General features: G+C 39.0%; 1 protein-coding gene across 2 annotated transcripts in view; it reads left to right on the top strand.

Moving 5' to 3' along the window:
• LOC127424179 (semaphorin-3F-like) overlaps positions 1-26252 on the top strand; it is a 62536-nt gene that overhangs the window by 7232 nt on the left and 29052 nt on the right. The window lies entirely within an intron of this gene.

Genomic DNA, 26252 nt, shown 5'->3' with positions numbered 1-26252 from the left:
TTGGACACCTGCCTTTCGTCAAAGTCTTTCTAGCAAGTCAGTCCACTGGCGGCCATCTTTGGAACGCTCCCGGGAAGCTATTTCCAGTCATGCCAGTGTAGCTCCTATCTACTTCAATGGGGGAACACCGAAATCTCAAAAATGGTTGGCCAAGATTACAATCAAAGAACATATTTCAAATCAGCAGTAAAATCTGACAACGCTGATATCATAAATTGTGCTTCTTTACCTCAGATTACGCTAAAAAAATAATTTTCCTGGCTTGTATACCTAATGTGCATACGCGTTCTTGAGATGACTGACAGGCGATTTCTGTATCTAAAAGGTGATTGGCTCTTTTGCCTGTAAGGCGGGACTTCCTTTATACATCCTTTTGACCTTTGGGTGCTAGAGTTTCTTGGTTGGGTGTTCCAATATCTCCCATTTATTTAAAAAGAAGTGGCCTGTCTCTCCTAAATAAATAGTCTCTGCTTTCATTGACTTAAAATACCCTTCACCATTTTTCTTTCACCTTTTGGTAAACAATTATTCAAGTGCACAGAATCTGGTACTCTAAGCCCCCATCTATCTAGTGAAAATATCTGTGTGGATATTTTAATCCTTTCTCATTTAATTCTTGAATATTAAACTTAAACTACTCTCATTTAGGTATTTAACTGATTTCTTTGTTCACTACATAAATTACACACTTCATTTCCCATTTGTCACAAGTGCCTGTCTCTCTCTTTCACTTTCTTTCCCACACACCCACACCCACATAAATACACACGTAGAGAGACATACACTCATATGTACACTTTTCACTCTCCACACATACAACAAGTCTCTTAAGATGGTTGTCATGACAGCATCAGCAGAGCTGGGGTGGTCACAGTGGGGACAGACTGGACTCTAGGGGTTGATGGAAGGGGGAAGCTGGGGTACAAGTGATAATTTAATGATTCCATGGTGCAGATTGGAGTCTTCCACCATACAAACCAGTGCATTCTCTACTTGTAGATTATATCTCTATTGCCTTGAGAGAATTGTTCACTCAAGCAAGATTTTCATGCCTAGAATCTAGAATCTAATTCCAAACTTTCTTTTCTACATTTAGGAGTATGTCCTTCAGATGCAGATGCCTTTTTTATTTACCTGTAGTAATGTTCTGTACTTTTGTTTTATCATTGGCAGATAACACTGTGGGCAATTACATTTTATAATTTGTTCATAAATGCTAATTATCATATATCCTCTGGAAAAAGGCACAATACAGGGGCATCAATAACGGTGAGCAAGAGTGCTAATCCCTGCAGCTGTCAGCCCTGTGAGCAGGGGTGGACTGGCCATTGGGTGCATCGGGCGTTTTCCCATTTTGGGCCGGCCCATTGCTGCGCAAGTACCAGCCCGTCCTACAGGCAATATAGGCAGCCGCCCTGGGCTCCAACATGACTGCGCAAACCCTGTTACAGAGTGAATATACAGAACACTCTGTAAAGTCAAACTATTAGAATGGCTTTTATATTGAAAACAGAAATTTCTTTTATTTTGAAATACTTACACATCGTAGCGTATTTCCGCTTGTTCGCATGAACTCCGTACCTCGCTTGGACCTCATTATTTGACATACAAATCACAATAACAATAACAACCAAAGACAACATATCAAGTATTAGATGAGCCGTGAATAATCACAAACTGACAAATAACTGCAAGTTACAACAAATACAATAACAGCAGCATATATCAAATCTGCAAACAGTAAAGCTATGAGCAGTACATAGTCATTTGCATAATTTATTCATACCGCAGGGAGCTGTAGTGCGGCTTGCTGAATAATGCTCACACCTGATAAAAATGCAGAAAATAAGTCATGAAAAATATTACTGGCTGTTTGAGTCTTTGAGGCTTACTTTGTTTAAAGGATAGCAGAAACAGCACCTGTCAAAGCATAGGGCTTTTCACTTTTTCTCAAGAATAATCTAGGGAAGGAATTAAAACACTGCAGATATAAAGATGCAACAAACTCACATAGAGTGAAATGATGAGCAATTAATCTTCTAAATATCTTCAAAGTTCTAAACTTTAAGAGGTATGTTTATTTTATTTTTTTTACATGTATTTATATTTGTTTATATTTATATATGTACATACCATTTTTGCACTGTGGGGCCCGTTGTCATGACTAGCAGTCAATAGAAATGTCTTTTTTTTTCAAACACAAAAATGTGAAATTGAGCCAGAAAATTAAATCAATGAGCCTGTGTGGTGTGGTGTGGGCCAGGTTTGGTGGGCTGCTCTGGGCCAGAAAGTCCACGGCCACTTTTTAGTCCCAGTCCGCCCCTGCCTGTGAGTATTAAGTCTCCATTCTGTAGATTCTTGGGTTTTGCCAATCAAAGACCAACAGTAGTTGCTGTGAGAGTCCACTGATGACCAAGCAGTCTATTCTATTCCTGGAGAGAGCAAAGAAGAAGAAGAAAAATCACACATCACAAATGTACTAAAAGGCTATTTAAAAAAAGGAACAGGGTGTCCAGAAGTTTGTCTGAGCCAGTAATGCTGCATTCTGGTTGTCTGTTTGGATGACTGTTTGGAAAATGTCACAGAATAATAACGAATAATAAAAATAAATGTGAGTTGACTCAAGTGTTGAGTGAGTTAAGCCAGGAATACCGAACAATGAAAACATTTACACCTGGAGATTTCACAGGTGCACTCAGTAAATTTTTTGTTTGTTTATGTTGCACTTAGGGTTGAGAACCAAGAACCGGTTCTTATTCAGAACTGGTTCCATTAAAAAACAAAAAACGGGATACTATCCTGAGTTATCCTGATAACTATTCTTGAACATGCATTCCTCTGCCAACGCAACATGTGCTAAAATACTCAATACAGTGTTCCCTATCTGTCACTCACTCGACGTTGTGTCGATGTAGTGACACTAGGGGTTACTCTTGGGAGCCCCAAACACCTCTGCTTTTTGAAAAAAGGCCAGTGGAAATTGGCGAGTGGAATTTGCATGCCACTCCAACGGACATACGGGTATAAAAGGAGCTGGTATGCAACCACTCATTCAGATTTTCTCTTCGGAGCCGATTGGTTCTATTCATTGAGCTGAATTCACCGAGTTCATTCACCTCGTCTGCTGGATTTACAGGGATCAGATGGTGAACCTGCAAGTGCTGCCCCAGGAGGAGGCATACCCAACTTTGGCGTTGCTGTGTCCGGTGCGTGCTTTACGCATCTATTTGGATCGCATGCAGAGCTTTAGAAGCTCCGAGCAGCTATTTGTCTGCTTTGGTGGACAGCGGAAAGGAAGCGCTGTCTCCAAACAGAGGATCATCCACTACTCAAAGTGTGAAATATACAGTACGACCAATGTAGTCTGATTCTCCGTTATGTCTGACTCAAAATTAACCAAGAATTGTAACTGTATGTGTAGTTAAGACTTGTGAGATACACATTAAGAGCTTTGCTGATTTATAAAAATAGTTGATAAAAATATATTAATTTAAAAGTTTGTGTGTAACACAGGAATCTGTTAAAATATGAAATTATATCATAATTTGGTAACAGACTGCTAAGGTCAGTAAATTCAATTAGAATTGCATTCCTTATTTCCAAATAGTTCTTCCTTAAAAGTACTAAAAGAATCGTTAATGGAACCATTATAAACCGAAATTGTTAAGAGGAATCTGTACCAAAATGAGTGCACTTTTAACCCTATCTATCTCTTTTCTTAGACTAGTCATATTGTGTGATATGTTCCAAACAAATCTAAACGCTAATGAAACCCACCACTAATGGATTAGACCTTTTTATTCTTTTGATGCAGTACATACCAACATTGCATCCTATCATGAAGTCCCCTGATGCTGGAAAACAGCTGTCAGCTAAGAATAGCTGGGGCCATACTGGTAGGGGCCATAATTGTAGGGGAATTCAGTGTTTATCATGTAAATAAAAGAAGAGAGGCCATCGAAACAGGTGTTGGTATGCACTGGAAGGGCCCTGCACTGTTCACCCTCCTCTGCGTAAAGTCTCTGTAATGCTCCTGCTCTCAATTTGTAACTTTACAACACACAAGCACCTCTTTGACAGATCTGGTTTTTCCAGAGGGGAGGGGAGCATTGTGGTAGGGATTAAGAACAGAGACGGGCAGAGTTCATGTGTGCATATTTTGTGTGTCTATATGTGCTCATGGGTTGAGAATGATGTAGTGCATTAATATTGCATGATGCAAGTGTGCTGCTTTTGTTATTTATAAATTAGTGGCCCATTCTTCTCTGTGGAGATAGATGAACCTATAATACAGTTTGTACCAGGCTGCTCATTCTCATTGTGTAAGGCAACGGTTATTGTGTGTTGCCTGGTGACTGCACAACACTGTCACAGTGGAAGCGTGAAGGTGAAAATGTCGCCATGGCTGTGGATGGTGGACACTTCAAAGGACTGCAGATACGATGTTCAGAGCTTAGTGGTCTTTGAAGACAGAAGCTAAATCCGGTTTTTAAGGGTGGTGAAGCTTAGCCAATGATTTTAAAACTCTCTGCTCCACCCGGTTTAAATGCACAATCAGGGACCTTCGTGTAGCCAACATTAGAGCTGGATAAGGGCCACAATTCCCTCAACAGAGGCACGCAATTAGCTCCCTTACACTAGAGAACATATGTGTGGTCATGAAAAACCACAACATGAACTTACTTTGGACCTGGCCCTGAGAAAGTCAATCTGTCATGTGGCTAGCCGGTATACTTAAAAACTGGCTGTCAGCCAGTTTTGCAGGACAGGACCATAGAACATTTAGCAAAGGCTGCAACGGGGTACAAAAAAGTAACCTGTCAATAGCTGAACATGCATTTTTAAAAAAACAAGAGCTATGCCTGTAGATTGTTTTACAGTCTATCTTGGAATAAATGAATGTCTTTGTCGCTAGCCTCTGAAAAGATTCCCCTAAATTTGATTTATATTTCTACGTCAAACATATGACGTAGGCTTGTTCTTTGCATATTAGAGGCAATGACACAAAATAGTTATAAAATTATGAAAAAGGTTGAGAAATATTGGAAAGTGAATGGATCCAGTTGCACAATGTCAATTTAAGTTTAGAGCAGACTGTCACTGAACTATGATGGACATTCATTGAGTTACAAATGATGTAGCTACCTAATTGATGGTTATATCAAACTATTTACATGATGAAAAATGAAAAAAAAAAAACTGTAAACCGATATTATTGCCATTATAAGTATGAAATCTCAGAGTTTTCTCCCTGTAAATGTAACCCATGATCTCAATGTGTGGATTAGCCTTAGCTTAAGTAATAAGGCAGAAAGTTTATCTAACAGCAAAGTCTTGAGTTCCTGGTAAATTATTATTATGTTTTTTCTGTGGTGGATGTTGAAACATGACCCTCTTGACCATTTTGCACACTTGTTAGCCCCTGGGGGATGTTTTTCATGTCAGTGGCAGCTCTATAGCTGAGCTATAGACAGCAGGCCACATTAGCCCCACCCAGGATGTGTTCAAAGAGGTGTTAGGGTTGACTGCTTCACCTTTTCTTCTCCACCCTCAGTGGTTTAATTGCTGAGGCTGAAGCTCATGTTACTTCTTTTTACATCTTCTCCATCTTTCTGTTGTTTACTCAGATTTGCTTCTAATAGAACACAAAATCTTGAGATTCCTTGGGGCTAATGATGTCCAGTTTGTGAACGAATCGTTCTTTTGGACCGGTTCTTTTTAGTGAACGAGATGAACTAGTTCACCAAATCGGACTGAATCGTTTGAAACAGTTCACATCTCGAGTCAACACTGATCCACATGTTACTCTATCTTAACATGTCTCTCGGAGTACATAGAATCGGAAACGAGCTGATAACCGGGAGTAATATGATCCTAGAACTGGTGATATCTGCTTTTGACAACTCTTCTTTGCAATGAACCACTCCAACAAGTTCACAAATCGGACTGAACGCTCGGGTTGCTTGTAACAGTAGTATAAAGTTATTTTGTCTTGGATGTTGTCTGCCTTATTGTCTACGACAGACAAACACTTTTGGACATTGGTTCTGCAATTACACACAGTAAACCAGACTTCAAATTCCTCAATGCCGACCCGCTGTTTACAAACACACCAGCGGAGCCCTTCGTCTGGGCAGCCCGGCCGCGAAAACGGAAAAGGAAATGGGGAAACAGAGCCGGTGTTCTCATCAGAGTAAGACGTTGTGCAAATCGACCCCCGCTACCCAGCTGAGAGCACGGATCTCTTTCCAACGAGAGATGAGGGACTGCTGCATCAACAAATCCTGGTGTGATCAGAGGAACGTACATTCTATCAAGTCTTTCTGCTCTCCTGATCTGGAATTTCTCATACTTCTGTGTCGACCATTCTGGCTACCGAGGGATTTCACTGCGGTCATTATCACCACAAGCCGACACAGACCGGGCACTCAAGGAACTGTATGGGATTATAAGCAAGCAGGAAACCGTGCACCCTGAGGCCGTGTTCATTGTGACTGGGGACTTTAATAAAGCCAGTTTAAAATCAGTCGCACCAAAATACCACCAACACATTAGTTTTAACACACGAGGGGAAGGGGTTTTGGACCATTGCTACTTTTCCTTCCGGGATGGCTACAAATCCCTCCCCCGCCCACCATTTGGCAAATCGGACCACTCTTCCATTCTGCTTCTGCCCGCTTACAGGCAGAAACTGAAACAGGAAGCACCCACCCTCAGAAAGATCCAGTGCTGGTCGGACAAATCAGACTCTACTCTACAAGACTGTTTTGATCACGTGGACTGGGAGATGTTCCGGTCCGCCTCTGATGATGACATCAAGCTTTACGCTGATAGCGTAACGTGTTTCATCAGAAAGTGCATAGAGGACGTCATTCCGACCAGAACAATACGGACCTACCCGAACCAGAAACCTTGGATTAATAGCGATGTTCGCGTGGCACTTGATGCGCGGACCTCCGCTTTTAATTCCAGGAACGCGGAGGAGCATAAACAAGCCAGTTATGAACAGCAAAACGTCAGTACATGAACAAGATTGAAGGACAGTTTAACACCAACAACTCTAGAAGCATGTGGCAGGGAATTAACATCATCATGGACTTTAAAGGGAATAAAAACTCCGCCATGAACACCGCTGCCTCTCTCCTGGATGAGCGAAATATTTTTATGTTTGTTTCGAGGGAAATAACACCGCCCTTGCGGAGAGAGCTCTCGCGGCCGAAGCTACAGAGGTTAGTTCACTCTCCGTCTCTGTAGTGGATGTAACACAATCCTTCTGACGGGTGAATATCCGCAAAGCCGCGGGTCCAGACGGCATTCCGGGCCACATCATCAGAGCGTGCGCGAACCAACTGGCTGGTTTTTATGGACATTTTCAACCTTTCCCTCTCTTTGTCTGTAGTCCCCACATGCTTTAAAATGTCCACCATTGTGCCTGTTCCAAAGCAATCCAAAATCACTTGCTTAAATGACTGGTGTCCTGTTGCTCTGACCCCCATCATCAACAAATGCTTTGAGAGACTAATCAGAGATTACATCTGCTCTGTGCTGCCTCTATCACTAGACCCATTGCAGTCTGCTTACCACAACAACCGCTCCACTGATGATGCCATTGCATCTACAATACACTGCTCTCTCCCACCTGGAAAAAAAGAACACTTATGTGAGAATGTTGTTTGTAGACTACAGCTCAGCATTCAACACCATAGTGCCCTCCAAGCTTGATGAGAAACTCCGGGCTCTGGGCTTAAACAGCTCGCTGTGCAGCTGGATCCTGGACTTCCTGTCAAGCAGACGCCAGGTGGTTAGAATGGGCAGCAACATCTCCTCATCACTGACTCTCAACACTGGAGCCCCGCAGGACTGTGTTCTCAGCCCACTCCTGTATTCCCTGTACACACATGACTGTGTGGCATCACACAGCTCCAATGCCATCATTAAGTTTGCTGATGATACGATGCTGGTAGGTCTGATCACTGACAATGATGAAACAGCCTACAGAGAGGAGGTGCACACTCTGACACACTGGTGTCAGGAGCACAACCTCTCCCTCAGTGTCAGTAAGACAAAGGAGCTTGTGGTGGACTTCAGGAGAAGAGATAGAGAACACAGTCCCATCACCATCAATGGAGCACCAGTGGAGAGAGTCAGCAGCTTCAAGTTCCTGGGTGTCCACATCACTGAGGAACTCACATGGTCCATCCACACTGAAGCCGTTGTGAAGAAGGCTCCTGCACTGTAGAGAGCATCCTGACTTGCTGCATCTCCACCTGGTACGGCAATAGCACCGCCCACACCCGCAAAGCACTGCAAAGGGTGGTGTGAACTGCCAGACACATCATCGGAGGTGAGCTTCCCTCCCTCCAGGACATATATACCAGGCGGTGTGTGAAAAAAGCTCGGAGGATCATCAGAGACTCCAGCCACCCAGGCCATGGGCTGTTCACACTGCTACATCAGGCAGGCGGTATCGCAGCATCAGTACCCGCACCAGCCAACTTCATGATAGCTTCTTCCCCCAAGCAATCAGACTTTTGAACTCTTGATCTCCCACGATCAAAATATATCAGCACTGCACTTTATTACTCTTACTCTTATATCTCACACCGGACTGTCATAAATTATATTATTATTATATTATATTCTCTCTTAACAACACACTGGCAACTTACTATCAACTGACAGCCTGAATGTCAATACAGTACAATATAACCTACTGTACATTTTATATATACTATATATACTTTTTTTATTGTGTAATGTGTATTCTATATTGTGTGTATTGTATACTTTACATTGTATGTTATTATATGTATATTGTGTTATGTTTAATTATGTTTATATTAGATTATAAATTGTGTTGTAAATCTGATGTTTATTGTAAATTGGTGTATGTCTCATCACTGTCACGACTACTATGTTGCTCAGAACTGTACCCAAGAATTTCACACACTATTGCACTTGTGTATATGGTTGTGTGACAATAAAAGTGATTTGATTTGAACAGTCAACAGTACATTTGAACCTCTTTAGGAGGTGTCCGACATATTGAGAACCGATGAGCTGCTGACATTGAGCATGCATGTGATTAAGGGGCAAAATGTATGTTTCAGGTGTATTTTGCTGAACAACAGAAAGTGTAACAAATAAAACATACTGGAAATATGTTTATGACTTGATTGTATTACCGTTTTATCAACGTATGAAGATGATCCAGTCTACAGCCCTGGAGTCAACAGTACACTGATCCCGGGACAGCAGCTCTCGAGTCAACAGTACATTGAGTCATTCGCAGCAGTTCTCGAGTCAATAGTACACTTATCCCGGGACAGCAGCTCTCGAGTCAACAGTACATTGAGTCGTTCGCAACAGCTCTCGAGTCAACAGTACACTGATCCTGGGAAAGCAGCTCTCGAGTCAGCAGTACATTGAGTTGATCACAGCAGTTCACGAGAACTGAGAATTGCCACTTTTGGACATAATAATGAGAACTGCTGATCAGTGAGCAGCTGATGAGCATGCGTGAACTGAGGACTTGAATGAGGGGGCGAAGCGTTTCAGTCGAGAGATTACTATTGACTATTGTGCATGCAGATTATATCTGAAAATATGATGAGCTGGATCATGGTTTCTGTAAAAAGGTGAGTTGATTAAGACTAGTTTAATCACTTTATATGCTTAAGACATGTGTAGAACATCCACATTTGTATATCAGTGTCAGTATTGGGTGCTTTAGGTGCAAAACTTTAATGTAGGATGTGTTGTAAGATCACTGAATGAAACACTGATGACAATAAACACCCTTATTATTATAACATAATTAAATAAAATTTAATAATCAGCAATATGCACTTACATATGGCATTATTTAATGTGTTTGTGCATATATTCAATGACACCAGTGTATTAGCATCATGTATAGTGACGTCATTACGCGATGACAAATGAACTGGTGAATCGTTTTTTGAACCGGTTCATTGAAACGAACCATCCGAAAGAACCGGTTTGCGGTTCTCATCACTACTTGGGGCAACGAGAGTTTTGGTGCACAGAATACGCTAATGTTTCTCACTTTCTTTTCCTGGGAAAATAAAATACAGCCTTTTAGAGGTTTTGTAAAGGATTTGAGTTTCTTGTTGAGCTCAGATTAAATTTCTGATTAAAGATCTGATTAAAGGGATAGTTCACCCAAAAATTTTTAATACTTTTAAAAATCATTTACTCATCCTTATGTCGCGCTAAATGTGTTTGGCTTTTTTTTCTTCCGTAGAACACAAAAGGAATGTTAGACAGAATGGAAGCCACATTCACTTTCATTGCATTTTTGTTTTTTTACATACAATGAAAGTGAATGTTGACTCAGATTAACATTTTGAAAGGGGTGTAAAAATACATCAGTACATCGCTTACAGAATTTTTAGAATTGATTATCATTACTATATTAATACTCAATGTGATACAGATACCGTCTCAGATTACACAAGCCTTCTCAAAAACAGACGCAGAGCATGTGAGATAGAAGGGGAAAAGTACACTTCAATGATGCCTTCAAATCTCAGAAACTCAAATCTCAGAGATCAAGATCAAGATGGCACCGCGGATGGCCGCGGATGGTGTGGAGCTCTCCAATTCTTTTGTTGTTTTTGTTTGTTTGTCCTGTGTTTAGTAATCTTTTTCCAATCAGTTTTACGAGGGACGGACTGCTGAACGTTCGGCAGCACATTCCAGACAGTCTTTTCCCGGTTTTTGACTATTCAGATGTTTTGCTGGACATTTTAGTCAGAGGCACAGCTATGTTGTGTAAGAGATGCAGGCGAGGGAAGCAAGCCGGTGCGCTGGTCAAGCTTCATCAGTGCAGCTTTCGAACAGCGCTGCAGAGTATTCATCTAACGAATCTCCGCTCTCTACCTAACAAAACGGACAAACTCCTCACCCGTACAAACAAGGACTTTTCAAACTCTGCTGCCTTGTGCTTCACTTGTGCCATTCCGGATAGCGCATTACATCTGCCGGGCTTTCAGCTGTTCAGAGCGGATCGCATCGTGTAGTTAACGGGGAAAACAAGAGGCAGTGGAACATGCTTTTACATCAATGAAAGTTGGTGTACAGATGTGAGAACATTAAAAAAGATGTGCTGTCCTAATTTGGAAGTGCACTTTATCAACTGTAAGCCTTTCTACTGGCCACGGGAGTTTTCCTTGTTTATTCTGGTGAGTGTTTATATCCCACCACACGCGTGCATGAACGCAGCAATACCCATTCTTGGGTATTTTAACCAAGCAAACCTCACACGTGAACTGCCCAAATACAAACAGCACATTACATGCCCAACCAGAGACAGAGATATACTGGATCATTGCTACTCAACAATAAAGGATGCATATCGCTCTGTCCCTAGAGCAGCTTTGGGACTCTCTCATCACTGTCTGGTTCATCTTCTTCCAACCTACAGTCAGAAACTAAAATCAATTAAACCTGTAGTAAAGACTGTGAAGAGATGGACCAATGAAGCAGAGCTGGAACTACAAGCCTGCTTTGACTGCACTGATTGGAGTGTTTTTGAGGCTGCAGACACTAATCTGGATGAGCTCACAGATACTGTGACATCATATATCAGTTTCTGTGAGGATATTCCTACTAGGACTTATTTAACATACAACAATAACAAGCTGTGGTTTACAGCAGAACTCAGGCAGCTTCGTCATGCAAAAGAGGATGCTTACAGAGGTGGAGATAAAATCTTGTACAATCAGGCCAGGAACACACTGAATAAGGAAATCAGAGTGGCTAAAAGAAGCTATTCTGATAAGCTTAAAAGCAAATGCAGTCAACATGGGATTGCATCATATCCTGCAATATCTGGACAGACCAGGGACATATGCAAGGATCCTTTTTGTGGACTTCAGTACGGCTTTCAACACCATCATCCCAGCTATTCTCCAGACTAAATTAAACCAACTCTCGTTCCCATGTCTATCTGTCAGTGGATCACCAGCTTTCTGACGGACAGGCAGCAGCTAGTGAAACAGGGGAAATTCACTTCCAGTACATGTACAATCAGCAATGGTGCCACCCAGGGATGTGTGCTCTCCCCACTACTCTTCTCTTTGTATACAAATGACTGCATCGCCAAGGACCCCTCTGTCAAGTTCCTGAAATTTGCAGACGACACTACTGTCACCTGCCTCATCCAAAATGACGATGAGTCTGTATACAGAAGGGAGGTTGAACGGCTGGCTCACTGGTGAAGTCAAAACAACCTGGAGATGATTGTGGACTTTAGGAGAAACACCCCAACACTGACCCCCCTCACCATTCTAAACAGCAGTCTGGCAGCAGTAGAGTCATTCAGGTTCTGGGCACTACCATCTCACAGGACCTGAAGTGGGAGACCCACATTGAAAAAGGCCCAGCAGAGGTTGTACTTCCTTCGCCAATTGAAGAAATTCAACCTGCCACAGGCGCTGCTGATACAGTTCTACTAAGCAGTCATTGAGTCTGTCCTCTGCACTTCAGTAACGGTCTAGTTTGGTGCAGCTATGAAATCGGATATCAGAAGACTACAAAGGACAGTTCGGACTGCTGAGAGGATTATTGGTTGCCCCGTGCCCTCCCTTCAAGAACTGTACACATCCAGAGTGAGGAAAAGGGCTGGAAAAATCACTCTGGACCCCACTCACCCAGCCCACAACCTTTTTGAACTGTTGCCTTCTGGCAGGCGCTACAGAGCACTGAGCACCAGAACTGTCAGGCACAGGAACAATTTTTCCCTTAGGCTATCCAACTCATGAACAGTTAAAACTGCCCCATTGAGCTATAATTAATGTGCAATACACAGCTTAGTCTATTTATATTTATCCAACCTACCATACCTCTTCTGCCATTACATTTCCTTGATTCTGTATATTACAGATTTGTATTTGTATACTGTACGTGTATATATATATATATATATATATATATATATATATATATATATATATATATATATATATATATATATATATATTGTCCTATTGTGTATTTCTATATATACTTTATTTTCTATTCGCTTTTTATTTTTATTCTATTTTGTTATTATTATCTCTGTCTTGTTGCTATATTGTTTGAGCACTGGAAGCTTCTGTCACCAAGACAAATTCCTTGTATGTGTAAGCATACTTGGCAATAAAGCTCATTCTGATTCTGATTTTGAAATGCACCTAGGAAGCTCATACCTCCAGGTTGGGCATTTGTTATATGTCATGCAGTCATGTGGGAAACAAAATACAGAAGAAGCCAAACTTAAACAATTACGCAATGAATGAAAAAGCTCTTTTTCTGTTGAACCGGTGAATAAACATTAACGAATAAACCTGCATCACTTATAAACAACATATATGATTTATTAATGTATCTAACATATTATTAATTAATTTACTAAAACTGTGAAGGATGAGTCATTAGTAGACTGTCATACATAACAAATTAATATTATTCAAATAAATTACAGAAGTTGAAATAATTTTGCAATTTCATTGCTTTTCATCTAGGGCTGGGACGATTCATCGACATAATCGATGTCATCAATTACAGAAATACGTCGATTTGCATAACATGCGTTGGCGCGTCGCAGTGGAGTAATTAAAATGGCAGCGCCCGGTTTAAGCATGGATTCCCCCAAAGAACAAGCTGCATCTAAAAAAACTCACCCACGGTCATCTAAAGTGTGGGAGTATTTTAGCCAGAGACCCAACAATGTGGTGCTGTGTAAGCTATGCAAATTGGAAATGACTTATCACAGCAGAACAACCACCATGAACGAACACTTGAAACGAAAGCATCCCGGAGCGCTTTGTCAAGACGGCAGCAAGGCAGCACCGTAAGTCCTGTTTACTTTTTGTCCTCACCCAAGCACGACATATTAGTATTACAACACGTGTTTCTATTAGTAGTAGTCACTTAAAATTGATTTTCTAAATGTTTCCTCATCGCCCCCATGTTAAAAGTCACTTCTGCACCGCTGCTAACGTAACTTTTACACCATGCTTCACCTAACTTTGTTATTTGGCTGTTTTATATTTTCTGTTTACTTTAACGGCCATGTATGAGTGAGAAAATGGCATAAACTGCGTGACTGTTACAGTCTGTAAATCGTTTAAATTATTTTCCTTGCCCCACACTGATGCAAAATTACATTTGCCAGTGATTATCTTAACTGCATATTACTCCATTGATGAAATAAATCAATGTCATAACCATTTTAAGTTTTAAGTCAAGTACTTAAGTAAAAATACTGATTCTCCAGTTCAGGGAAAGGGTTGACATACAGTGATTGAATTAATCTATGCATCACAGCAATCCTTTTGAATTTGAGGTCTAGTAGCCTATTTTTCTGATCAGGTATTAAGAATGCACAAGTTTTAGTTATTCCTGTTAGAAAAACATTTAAGTGTTACTCAAATTGCACTAATTTTACTGTAAAATTATTTTATCTTGGACTGCTAAACTCAAGGTTGGTATTCCTCCTGAAAGTGACTTAAATTTGACATTTGTTTCATTTATTTTGTTGTTGGATTGTTAAATGTAGATTGCACTTTCCTTTTACTTGAATTGAACAAGTTCTTACTTTAATTTTATTTTGGAGAGATTTTATGTTGGAATGTAAATGGAGATTACCAGTTAAGACAGGGCTATTTTTGTTGCAGAATAATGCCCTGCAGTGCACACTTTGTTTCTTGTACATTTGTTTGTGTTTAAGAGAAGATGATTTAATAAAATATTGAAATATTAATCCAAAGTCCCAACTCGGAAACTCATGTATCATCTACATAAATGTCGATTATTACCAACTGAAGGGTATCAAAGTTTTGAGGTGTAACTGTTTATGATTGAATCAAATCAAATCACTTTTATTGTCACACAACCATATACACAAGTGCAATAGTGTGTGAAATTCTTGGGTGCCGTTCCGAGCAACATAGTAGTCATGACAGTGATGAGACATTTACCAATTTACAATAAACATCAGATTACAACCCAACTTAAAGTCTAATATACACATAATTACACACAACACAATATACAAATAATAACATACAATGTACAGTATACAATACACACAATATAGAATACACATTATACAATAAAAAAGTATATATAGTATATATAGAATGTACAGTAGGAGATACCTAGACCTTAGTTCTTGGAGATTTTAACATACATGTTTGCTGTCCCTCTAAGCCTTTAGCTAGAGAGTTTATGAATCTTATGGATTCATTTAATCTTACTCAGTGTCACTGGCCCCACTCATCAGTATGGTCATACTCTTGATCAAGTTTTATGTATGGGTGTTCCTGTCTGTAATGTAAAGGTTGCAGATAACTATTTTTCTGATTATAACCCTATTGTGTTTAATATTACATTGTCATGCAATCCCCCAAATCAACAACCTCATGTATACTGCTCACGAGTTACATCATCTGCCAGGGATTTCTCAGCTGCTTTTAGTGCTCATGTTTTAAACAGCACTATTGATTGCCCATCTTCTATTATTGGACCAGAAGAATTGGTTACTTTGTTTGATACTGTCTGCTCAGATATTTTGGATTGCATTGTGCCTTATAAAATAAGAAATTGTAAAACTACACCTCAGCCTTGGTTGAATGATAATACACGGTCTCTTAGACAAGAGTGTAGAAGAGCAGAGTGCAAATGGTTAAAAGATAAGCTGCATGTATCTTATGAGATCCTGAGAGATTGTCTGTCTAAGTATCAAAAAGCAGTAAAAACTGCCAGAGCTAATTCTTTCTCTGATGTGATTGCACAAACTTTCCACAATCCTCATGTATTATTCAATACTATAAACTCAGTTTTAAAACCTATTGGCACAGGTTGTCTTGAACCATCTATGGAAACGTGAAAAGTAAAAAAAAAAAAAAATTAATTGCTAAGATTGATTGTATTAAATCTTCTATTACACCTATGAAGTCTAATCCATCTGTACCCACAGATGGACTAAATGAACCTGCTTTATCTGGTTCATTTATTGAATTTGAACAAGTATCACTTTCCCATCTTAAAGATGTTGTTACCAACTTGAAAACTACTTACTCTTTTTTTAAGTGATGTGGTTCCTCCCAAGTTGTTTATTGAGCTGATTGATGTCATTGGTCCGAGTGTGTTGTCAATTTTAAAGTGTAGTCTGACAAATGGCTGTGCTCCATCAAGTTTTAAGCATGCAGTGGTTCAGCCCCTGATTAAAAAGCTGAACCTACACCCTGTGGACCTAAACAATTTTCGGCCTATTTCTAAACTGCCATTTCTATCCAAGATGCTGGAAAAGATAGCTTTTAGTCAGCTTACTTTCAGAGTTTGTCATAGCACAGAATCGGCTCTTCTTAAGGTAGTAAATGATCTGTTATTAGGAGTGGACTCTGGTAATTGTGTTGGCTTAGTCCTGTTAGACCTCAGTGCCACTTTCGATACGACTGATCATGATATTCTTATCTAAGACACTGTGCTGGCATTCAGGGTATGGCTCTAAAGTGGTTTTCATCCAATCTGCAGGACAGAATGCTTTCAGTTAAAATTGGAAACATTTCATCGTCATCACCTATCACATGGGGGGTCCCTCAGGGATTTATTTTGGGACCGGTGTTATTTTCTTTATATATGCTTCCCCTTGGCTCGATTTTTAGAAAGCATGGCATTTCATATAATTTCTGTGGGGATGATACACAGATGTATCTCCCTTTGAAGCCTGGAAATGACCTGTCTGATAAATCTCTTTTTGAATGCCTGGAGGATGTAAAATGCTGGATGAATAAAATCTTTCTCCAGTTAAATGATAAAAAGACGGAGATCATAATTTTTGGCCAAGTGGCTGTGTGAAGACATTGAAGGACAGTTTAGGGCTCCTGTCTTCTAATGTGAAAAATTGTGTTAAAAACCTGGGCGTCATTTTTGACACAGATCTTAAATTTGACAGACAGATCAACTTAGTTGTTAAAAATAGTTTCTTTCAACTGAGAACTATTGTCAAACTTAAATCTGTACTTTCATTTAATGATCTAGAGAAAGTGATTCATGCTTTTGTATCACCATGCCTTGATTAATGTAATGCCTTGTATTTAGGGGTAAGTCAGGCTACTCTGTCACATCTGCAGCTGGTTTAAAATGCTGTGGGTAGATTGTTGACTAATAACAGGAAGAGGGACCATATAACCCCCATTTTAGCTTCCCTGAATTGTTTACCTATAAAGCAAAGAATAGAATATAAGGTATTGTTGTATGTTTTTAAAGCTCTACACAGTCTGGCACCAGTTTATATTTTGGAACTTTTAAACTCTCATTATACTCAGAGGCCTCTCAGATCAAATAATCAGCTGCTACTTGATATCCCTCGGTCACGCCTAAAGTGTAAAAGGGATCGTGCCTTTGCTGTTGCTGCTCCGAGGCTGTGGAATGGGTTACACCTGTTCGTTAGGTCCTTGACCTCTGTCTATATGTTTAAAACCCGTCTGAAGACACTCTTGTTCCCTGTAGCTTATGATACGTTTGAATGATTTTATATTTGCTGAAGCAAACATGTGTGACAATGGATTTGTAATGTATGGGTTTGAATCTGTTTGTGCCTGTTTTGTATATGGTGTACATTTCATAATATTATCCTTTTAACTGTACAGCACTTTGGGACACTCAACAGTTTTTAAAGTGCTTTATAAATAAACTTGAATTGAATTGAATTGAAATTAAGAACATTCAGTAAAAACTGTCAATATTTTTTCTGTATATTTTGGAAAATAATTATGAAGCATTCTAAAATAATCAAATCGAAACGAGATCAAATTTCAGATTTCCCAGTGCATTGTAATTGTTAGTTAAAGAATCGTTATTGAATTGAATCAGGGTCAGTGCAATTATTTACACCCCTATATTCAGCCTAAAATTTCCTTTTGTGTTGGAACAATGTGTGTGAGTTAATTAGGATAGAATTTTCATTATGGTCGTACTATCCCTTTACATTTTAGGTGAAGTTATGTAGAGTGGTTTATCTGCACTGATAGATGTTTTACCTATGATCGATCATATTATTTTGCACTGTGATGCTTGCGTTCAGTGGTATTTTTGGATTTTAAAAAATAAATAAAATATAACAAAAACTTTTCATGAAACTGCAAGTTAATAGAATAAAAGGGGTTATTTTGAGTTTTTAACAGGGAATGGGTTTTATACATTCTTTTCTAACTTTGTCATTGGCCTATTTATTTAATGACTAGAACAAAACCTCAGAGCAAGAGTGCACTTACACACATACACAAAAGTATTGTTCTTTGCAGATTTTCCTTTTTTCAGACAATAACAGCTTCAGGCTAGTGCGTGATGGCAAAATTCAGGACGTCAACAGTCTCCTACTGTACCCCTCTAATTTCTCCTCATGGACCGCTCCCACATATGCCTCTGGAGACTAGGTGGCCCAGATAAACAAATGCAAGCTGTCACTCCAACCACACACTGCCCAGAACTGAAGGACTAGATTAATGTTTTCCACCCTTTTTGACGTGTAACTCACTAGAAAAAAATAAAAATAAATAAACATTCATAACAAGTGTACAACATGTTTCATGGATAAGCCTAATAAAGACTTTGCGTGTTGAGAAATGGAAATTTAACCAACGTCTTTGAAAACCCAGAGCTAATAAACTCAATTCAAATAAAAGTTCTGGGCAGTGGACAGTAGTTCAACCCATCATTTTTGAAGAGCTCATATTTCTGGTTTTCTTGGCATGCAGGACTGATCATCCATCTTTAGCAATGCTGTCATCGTGTCTTTGGTTAAAGTTTGCTGGCTTCTGTGTTTTAAATGGACAGTGTGAGTCTCACTTCAAGCTCTCCTGGGCTCAGTTAATTGTGACTGTCTTTGTTATGAATTACTGGCTTGTAGGCCTCTTCATCACATCAGAAGCCCACAGTAATTCAACCCACTGCCTTGGAGATGATTTTTCTGGTTTCAGTGACTTCTATTCTTGGAATTTAAGACCCATTCACCTAATTGAACCCTTCAATCATTAAGCTTTTAATACATTATTTTCATACATAAGATTATATGAAATGGAACAAAACATTGAATATTATCAGGTTTCTTCTTTCTGTATTTATCGAGAATTGAGCACACTCAAAGACCTTGCAAGGTCTTCAAGACCACTGGAAAAAAAAACAAAAAAAAAACAGTTTTATCATTTAAATGCTTTAAACATCATACTTACCCAAACATTTCGCTACATGTAATTCTTCCACAAAAAAGATCAGCAAAAAGTATTATATCAAAAACCAAAGATGTCAAAGACCAGACTGGACAGACCTGTAAGGACAAGTCATCCGTTAATGGGAGACTGATGCAGAGAATGTCTTCTGTGGAGCAATGTGTGACACAGGGTTGTCTGCATTTAAAAGGCTGCTGGAAAGGCACCCTTGAGTTCCCCTGCAATACAGTCTGATTCACTTGATTCACAGAGATTTCACATTCTATTCAATAATGGGGGACACTCAGGGTTGATCATGTGATCTGTCATGGCTTGCTTTATTCCTTGGGGTTCCATTTGGAGCCCTGCTAAAAGTCTTTCTTTGTTGGAGGCCTATTAAAGAGGTCTGTGTATTTAATAAGCCAATGGTTTCAGTAATGGGACTCCATCATCTTAAGTTTTACTTCTAAATTGGTATTATCTTCAAATTTCACATCAAACTAAGCATGAGATTCTGTGAATCATACATTCTTATTTGTCAATTAGAGACATTTTAAGGGCACCTTAGAGTCAAAATGCAGAAATTGGTTCAGCAGGAGGGAGCCACTGCTGATGAATCATTGGGGGAAGTCTTCCAGAATCCTTTGTGTTAAGTCGCCCCATGACCTACTGTTTCCACATACCCAGGCTGCTTAATGGTAAACACACTGCGCTATTGGTTGTCTGTATTCATGTCTGCTGCATGGAAACTAATTTTCACTTGAAGAGGAGATCAGTTGGAGAGAAAAAACCGAGCGAGTGGAAGACATTGGGAGAGAAAAGAGTGCTAAGAGAGAGAGCAAGAGAGAACGTCTTTGCCAAATAGTTGTTTTATTCTTTTCTCTGAAAAACTCTGAAAAAGTTTTTGTTGACGAGCATTCAAAATGTCTTACGGCTTTAAATGTTCTGTCAATATCTGTTGAGGTTCTGTTGAGACCCAAAAAAGGGTCGTAGGTCTGTTCTAAATGTGGACAAGGTGGAAAAAAACAGTTATAAATTCAAATAATAACTTGCAACTATATAATTATGCATAGTTAAAAAAAAATCTTATCTTTCAAAATGTATTTTTTGTTCATGTTGAAGGCCTTGTATCCAATCAAACTCACTTGTCACAAATTCATCTGTCACTTGGAAGAAGCTAGCCAAATTGTCAGATACCAAATGGACAAGTTGTGTGACATGCCCTCATCCTTACAAATAATGAATAAAACTATGTAAGGTAAAACAAAATACAACCCAGACAACTTTAAGTACCGGTTCACTTGCAACAAGGATAAACATGGTTTGTGCCAACCACAATGTGTTTCGTGCAGTGAATTATTGGTTGCTGTGAGCATGAAACCATCGAAATTTAACTGAAAACCAAAATATTATATTATATTATATTAATTTCAATGTTTGATTTAAGGAGATTTTTGCTTTTGTGCAATAAACTATTGTGGAACTGTCAGTACATTTACATGAATTTTAAATATCTGATTTCAGAATGACAAACAATAATTCAATTCAGTTGACATTTAGAAAACAAACACTCAATCTATAAAGACTTTAAATAACACCTCTGCTGTTATTTATGTATTTACAAACTTTTTAATGTTTTTAATTTTATATTATATTATTGTCGGGATCTCTGACTGATCTGTCGGTAAGACTGTTCTGTTGTGTTTTATGTTTCTCCTCGCGTGTGCTTGTTTGTTTACAGACGCCGCGTGTACGGCAGTTTTGTAGGGTTTTTCCCCACAGAGTTTGGCGGGCTCATTACCCTGATTATCGGCACCTGTCTCTCATTCACCCTTCCCTTTATTACTCCCTTGTTTGTGCTGTTCTGTGCCAGATCATCTTGTATTCTCAAGCGTCAGCCATGCTGAGAGAGAGTTTCAGGTCTGTCTGTCTGTCTGTCTGTCTGTCTGTCTGTCTGTCTGTCTGTCTGTCTGTCTGTCTGTCTGTCTGTCTGTCTGTCTGTCTGTCTGTCTGTCTGTCTGTCTGTCTGTCTGTCTGTCTGTCTGTCTGTCTGTCTGTCTGTCTGTCTGTCTGTAGTTTTTTTTTTTTTCCCTTTCTGTCAGTTTTTTTATTTTGGTGCTGCTTTCTGTCTGTTGCCACCCTTTCATTCCAGTGCTCACCCGGTTGCCATCTTCATCTGTCTACTCACCTTCTAGCAGCTTACCTCCATTTTTGGATTCTCTCTCTGGTTTACCTGCTCCTTCTGCTCTCCCTTGGATTTCGCTGCCTCGCTGGTCACTGACTTCAGCCCCCAGCTTTGCTGCCGCCTGCTCTGTTTGCTCTGGACTATTCTTGTTTTGTTTTTTTTGCTGTTGAAGTTGTTTCATTAAATGTTACTATTGAACTTTTGTTCCTGGGTCCTTTTTGATTGGTCATGACTATTATATTAATAAGTTACAATGTTTGATTTAAGAAGATTTTGTTTGCTTTAGTGCAATAAACAATTTTGGAACTGCCAGTTCATTTATATTCACTTTTAAATATTTGATTTTTAGTATGACTAAATCAATAATTCTATTGAACTGACATTTAGAAGTCAAACACTCAAACTAAAGACTTCAAACTAACATACCTACAGTAGATAACATGATTGTGGCTTGGCTTTGTCTAGCATATGTACACACTTTCATTGACTACAAATGGCCTCAGCGTTTTGCGCATGCTCCAAAAGACATGTGATGCATGACGTGTATCCTAACACTTCCAAAACTGATGTTCTTCCTTTAAATATTAGATTACACATTGTCATTTAACAGACAGATGAAGACTGCAGCTCAACTATACAAAAACTGCACATGTAAACATACTGACTGTTGGGTCACCACTTGATGTCAAATCTAAAAGCAAAACCAGTGGAGAACCACTGATGTAGATCTGCAGACCTCGTTGCTCGTTATTTGACAGTCTCTATCTATCTACCCTGCTGTTCCTCATCCTTCCTGTTGTCCATCTCACCTTAACCTCATCATTCTTTCTTGCCTCACCCACTGTCTTTGACATCTATCTGTTCTCTGATTCACTCCCTGCTTCCTCATCATTCTGTCCCTTTGTGTGCAGGTGTGGCTCAATTATAACACATACACACACACTACGATAATGACACCCCTGTAGCAACTTGAGGCATATAATTAGAGAGCAGACATGTGCTGACTCTTAACGATAAGTATTCTCTAGGCTACAGGGCTCACTCATGGCTGCACCCTCACATTTACAGGGAATCTCAAAATGAAAGGCAGACAAATTCAGGTTCAGGAATACAAGTAATGCAGAAATACAGTAATGGCAATGACTCTGCCATTGTACTTGCATAACAAAGGTAGAAGTCAAAGCTGTGTATATTTACATATATCTAATTACACTATTATATTTATTTAGGCAACAAGAAATAGATCATTATAAGGGCTTATTTTAGCTCATTGCATGGCTCTCTGGAATACTTGGTTCTGATTGATCAATCACACATTATGTAGGTAAATATTTTTGTATAGGTAATGACTGTTAAACTGTATATGGCAAGCAGTCTCCTTCACTCTGCTAGTTTCACGTCTCGTAGCACTTTGTGGTCTCTTTCTTTTCATATAATAAGAAAATAATTTCAGTTGGTAACTGTAAGCAGTTGTGTAATATGCATGATAGTGTTCAGCCAGACAGTTATGATTGCAAAAAAAAAAAAAAAACCTTCAGGATGAAAGAAGATCCTTCTGTTTCATGTCAGAGTCCTGATCATCATGTCAAGGTTTATTTTGTGATAATGACCGGCTTTCTTATTTTCATGCTTTGAGTAAATGTTTTGAAAAGAGCCAAAAGACATTATGTTGGAGCACTCAGACTCTCCTGTCTGTCTGGATCGGTGGCATTAGCAATGTTTGACACGTTAACAATAATGTGTTTGTTCCTGGTTTTAATCTTTTAAAAATCTTCACAGACCAGTCATTCCCTCTGGTACCTTTCAGGGGTATCAGACAGTGGAGAATTCTGTGTGTTCTGCATTGATTTATGAATCTAGCGCTGCACATCAGTTGTGCTGAATACTTGCTCCAAATACACAAGTACAATAAAGTTCAAGTGTTTTTGAACCTCAGATTAAATTCATGGTAATTCAGTGCATTTACCAATGTTAAGGAATGGTGTCATTTTGCTATTGTTCCTCTGCCATTTTTCATTGCTGGAAATGTGTCACTTAACTCTGGCAGAGGGCCAAACTGTAGCACTTCAAAGCACATTACAAAACTACCCCAACTGAGAGTTCGTTAGTGGTAGAACCACAACAAACCTGTTAAATCTCAACAGCGTAGTGTGCAGTACTTTTGTGACAATTTTGTGACAAGCTATTTGTCTCACAATGTAGTTTGTTGAATTAGAGTTATTATGTTTTGTCATATCAGGGTTTAATCTAGTGATGCACCGATACCACTTTTTCTCTTCTGATCCGATTCCGATATCGGATATTTCAGTATTGGCCGATACCAATCCCGATCCGATACCAGTGTTATTTTTTTGCATAATCAGTTTAGAATATCTTTACGTTATTGTGTGGAACTAATTGGGAGTACTCTTTAATATGTAAAGACACACAAACCTCTAACTACACATTATTTCAATATAAATGTATATCTTATTAAGAAACACTTTATTATTAACTAGTATCCTGGATGATGTAGCAGCAAAATTAACAGTAATTCCAGTACAAGTCATCAGTAGAAAAGAAGCCATTTATTTATTTATTTATTTATTTTTTATTTTTTTTGTGCAAAATTTTTCAACTTGTATCTGGACCTTAAAGGATTCATATCTCTTTTTGTTAAATTTTGTTGTAAGATATCAGCTCACTTTTCATTCACACAGTTATTTTTTGGAACCCATTCAACTTAAATATTATTATCATTTGTAAACAAATGATAATAATAATAATAATAATAATAATAGTAATATATCTCAATCATACACCTTTTGTCAGGGATCCACTGGTCTCTCTCTCTTTCTTCCTCACTGCCATCAGCACTCACTCTCCCCTGAGTTCTGATTACATGCACCTGCATATCATTAGTGGCTAATCAAGGACTGCATATATACCCCCGCTTTCACACACACTCTTTGTCTGTTCTCATCCATAGTATCTCTGAAACTCCAGACCTTTCCACTATGTCAAACATACCTGTCTTCATTATTGCCTGCAAGTATCGTAAGACTGTTGTGAGTTATCTGTTCATCGTGTCAATACCCTGTCTGGATATTACTCACCTGCTGTTTGCCACTCTGCTCAACTGGATTTACTTACAATGTTTACATCACTGTTTCAATCATCTGTTCAGCAAACCCTGCTAATGAGTTCATATCTCTGCCTCCATGACACCTTTAACTTTTAAACCCTCACGCTTTTATTTTGACATTCTGAACTCTCCAGGAAGTCTGTATGTGTCTTTTTGTAGGAATGTGCACAGTAGTTTAATTGGCTCCTAATTCAAATTCTGGTAAAATGCACCTCCGGTGCCATTCTAAATGCATATGAACCGAACTATTGAGCATCTACATCTGAGATGTTGTTCGTAAGTAGCGCTCAAATATTGCGCATGGCGTGAAGGCTAAAAATAGGCACGCGTGTGTGTGTAAACAGAGCAGTGCCATTCAAATTGTATATTTACTTATTAAACACAGCCTTTTGTGATTGTCAGAGCTATCGCACATCTTCAAGTGGCTTTGAATAAAATGCATGAGTCATATGAACTACTTTAATTGTGTTTTAATGGTTCTTATATGTCATTTTTGGAGCTTGACAGGAACGAACATGACTAACACACAGTATCGGATTTAGATCGGGCTTGTCGGACCGATACCTGATACGTCTAAAAACGTCAGTATCGGAGCCGATACTGATCCAGGTATCGGATCGGTGCATCCCTAGTTTAATCACCCTGCCAGGATTTATTTTGCATCAATGCTTGGCTGACTGTACATTATCCTGCTTATTACATGGCTACTTACCATAAAAATAAATAAAATGGAAATGAAAGTTTGATTTGGCTCTAAATTATTATAATTTATATTAATATTATTTTATTTATATTTTATAAAAAAATTTTAGAAGAAAGATACCATGGTGTGATACAGCTATGAAGGAAATTGGTTGCCTGATACAACAGTCAATTATACAGGTTAGCAGTCATTATGCAAAATATTTGACCACAACTGACAAATCAAAATCAAGTATGTCAGAGAGCTGTGTAAATAATTAGCATATTTCTGAGCTCAGTGTCTTTGTGGAACACCAGAACATTTTGATTATAAAACATGCTTTCAAGTCTTTGTGTTCCTGTTTTGGTTATCCCGTTAAGCATGTAAATCTGTATACACAGCTTTCATAGATACATGCTCTCCATGTTTAACACCTCAAAAGGGGGTGATTTTGTGCAGATATGGAGGGCCACAGTAGGCTTGCAGTTCCCTGCCAATAGGGACTTTAAACTTTCCGAGTTTAAGATTTAAAGCAAGACAGTGTGACATGGATTTGCTGCGGCTGCAAGGATTTGGCAGACCTATTTAAGAAACGATTGCTCTCTGACTGCATACTTTTCTAATCTCTTAAAGATGTATGTCCCTGCTGCAGGTAGACCTGCTGCCCTCTTCCAAAAAATCCAACACTCTAGTTATGTGGAAAAGGGCAGATCGGTCCAGATATTTGTGTCTATTTTAAAGGGGTAATTCTGGCAAAAATGAAAATTCTGTCATACCCTCATCTTGTTCTAAACCCACAAAAACACAAAAGGATATGTTAGGCAGAATATAAGTCACACCATTCACTTTCATTGCCTCTTTTTCCATACAGTGAAAATGGTGACAGAGGCTGTCATTCTTCTTAACATCTCCTTTTGTGATCAATGGGGGAAAAAAAGTAGTCCTACAGGTGTGGAGCAACATGAGGAATGAGTATATGATGACAGAATTTTCATTTTTGGGTGAACTATTGCTTTAAGTAAAAAAAAGATTAACAAGTAG

Source organism: Myxocyprinus asiaticus, chromosome 33 (genome assembly GCF_019703515.2).
Source record: "Myxocyprinus asiaticus isolate MX2 ecotype Aquarium Trade chromosome 33, UBuf_Myxa_2, whole genome shotgun sequence".
NCBI lineage: Eukaryota > Metazoa > Chordata > Actinopteri > Cypriniformes > Catostomidae > Myxocyprinus > Myxocyprinus asiaticus.
This window is presented reverse-complemented; position numbering and strand designations above follow the sequence as displayed.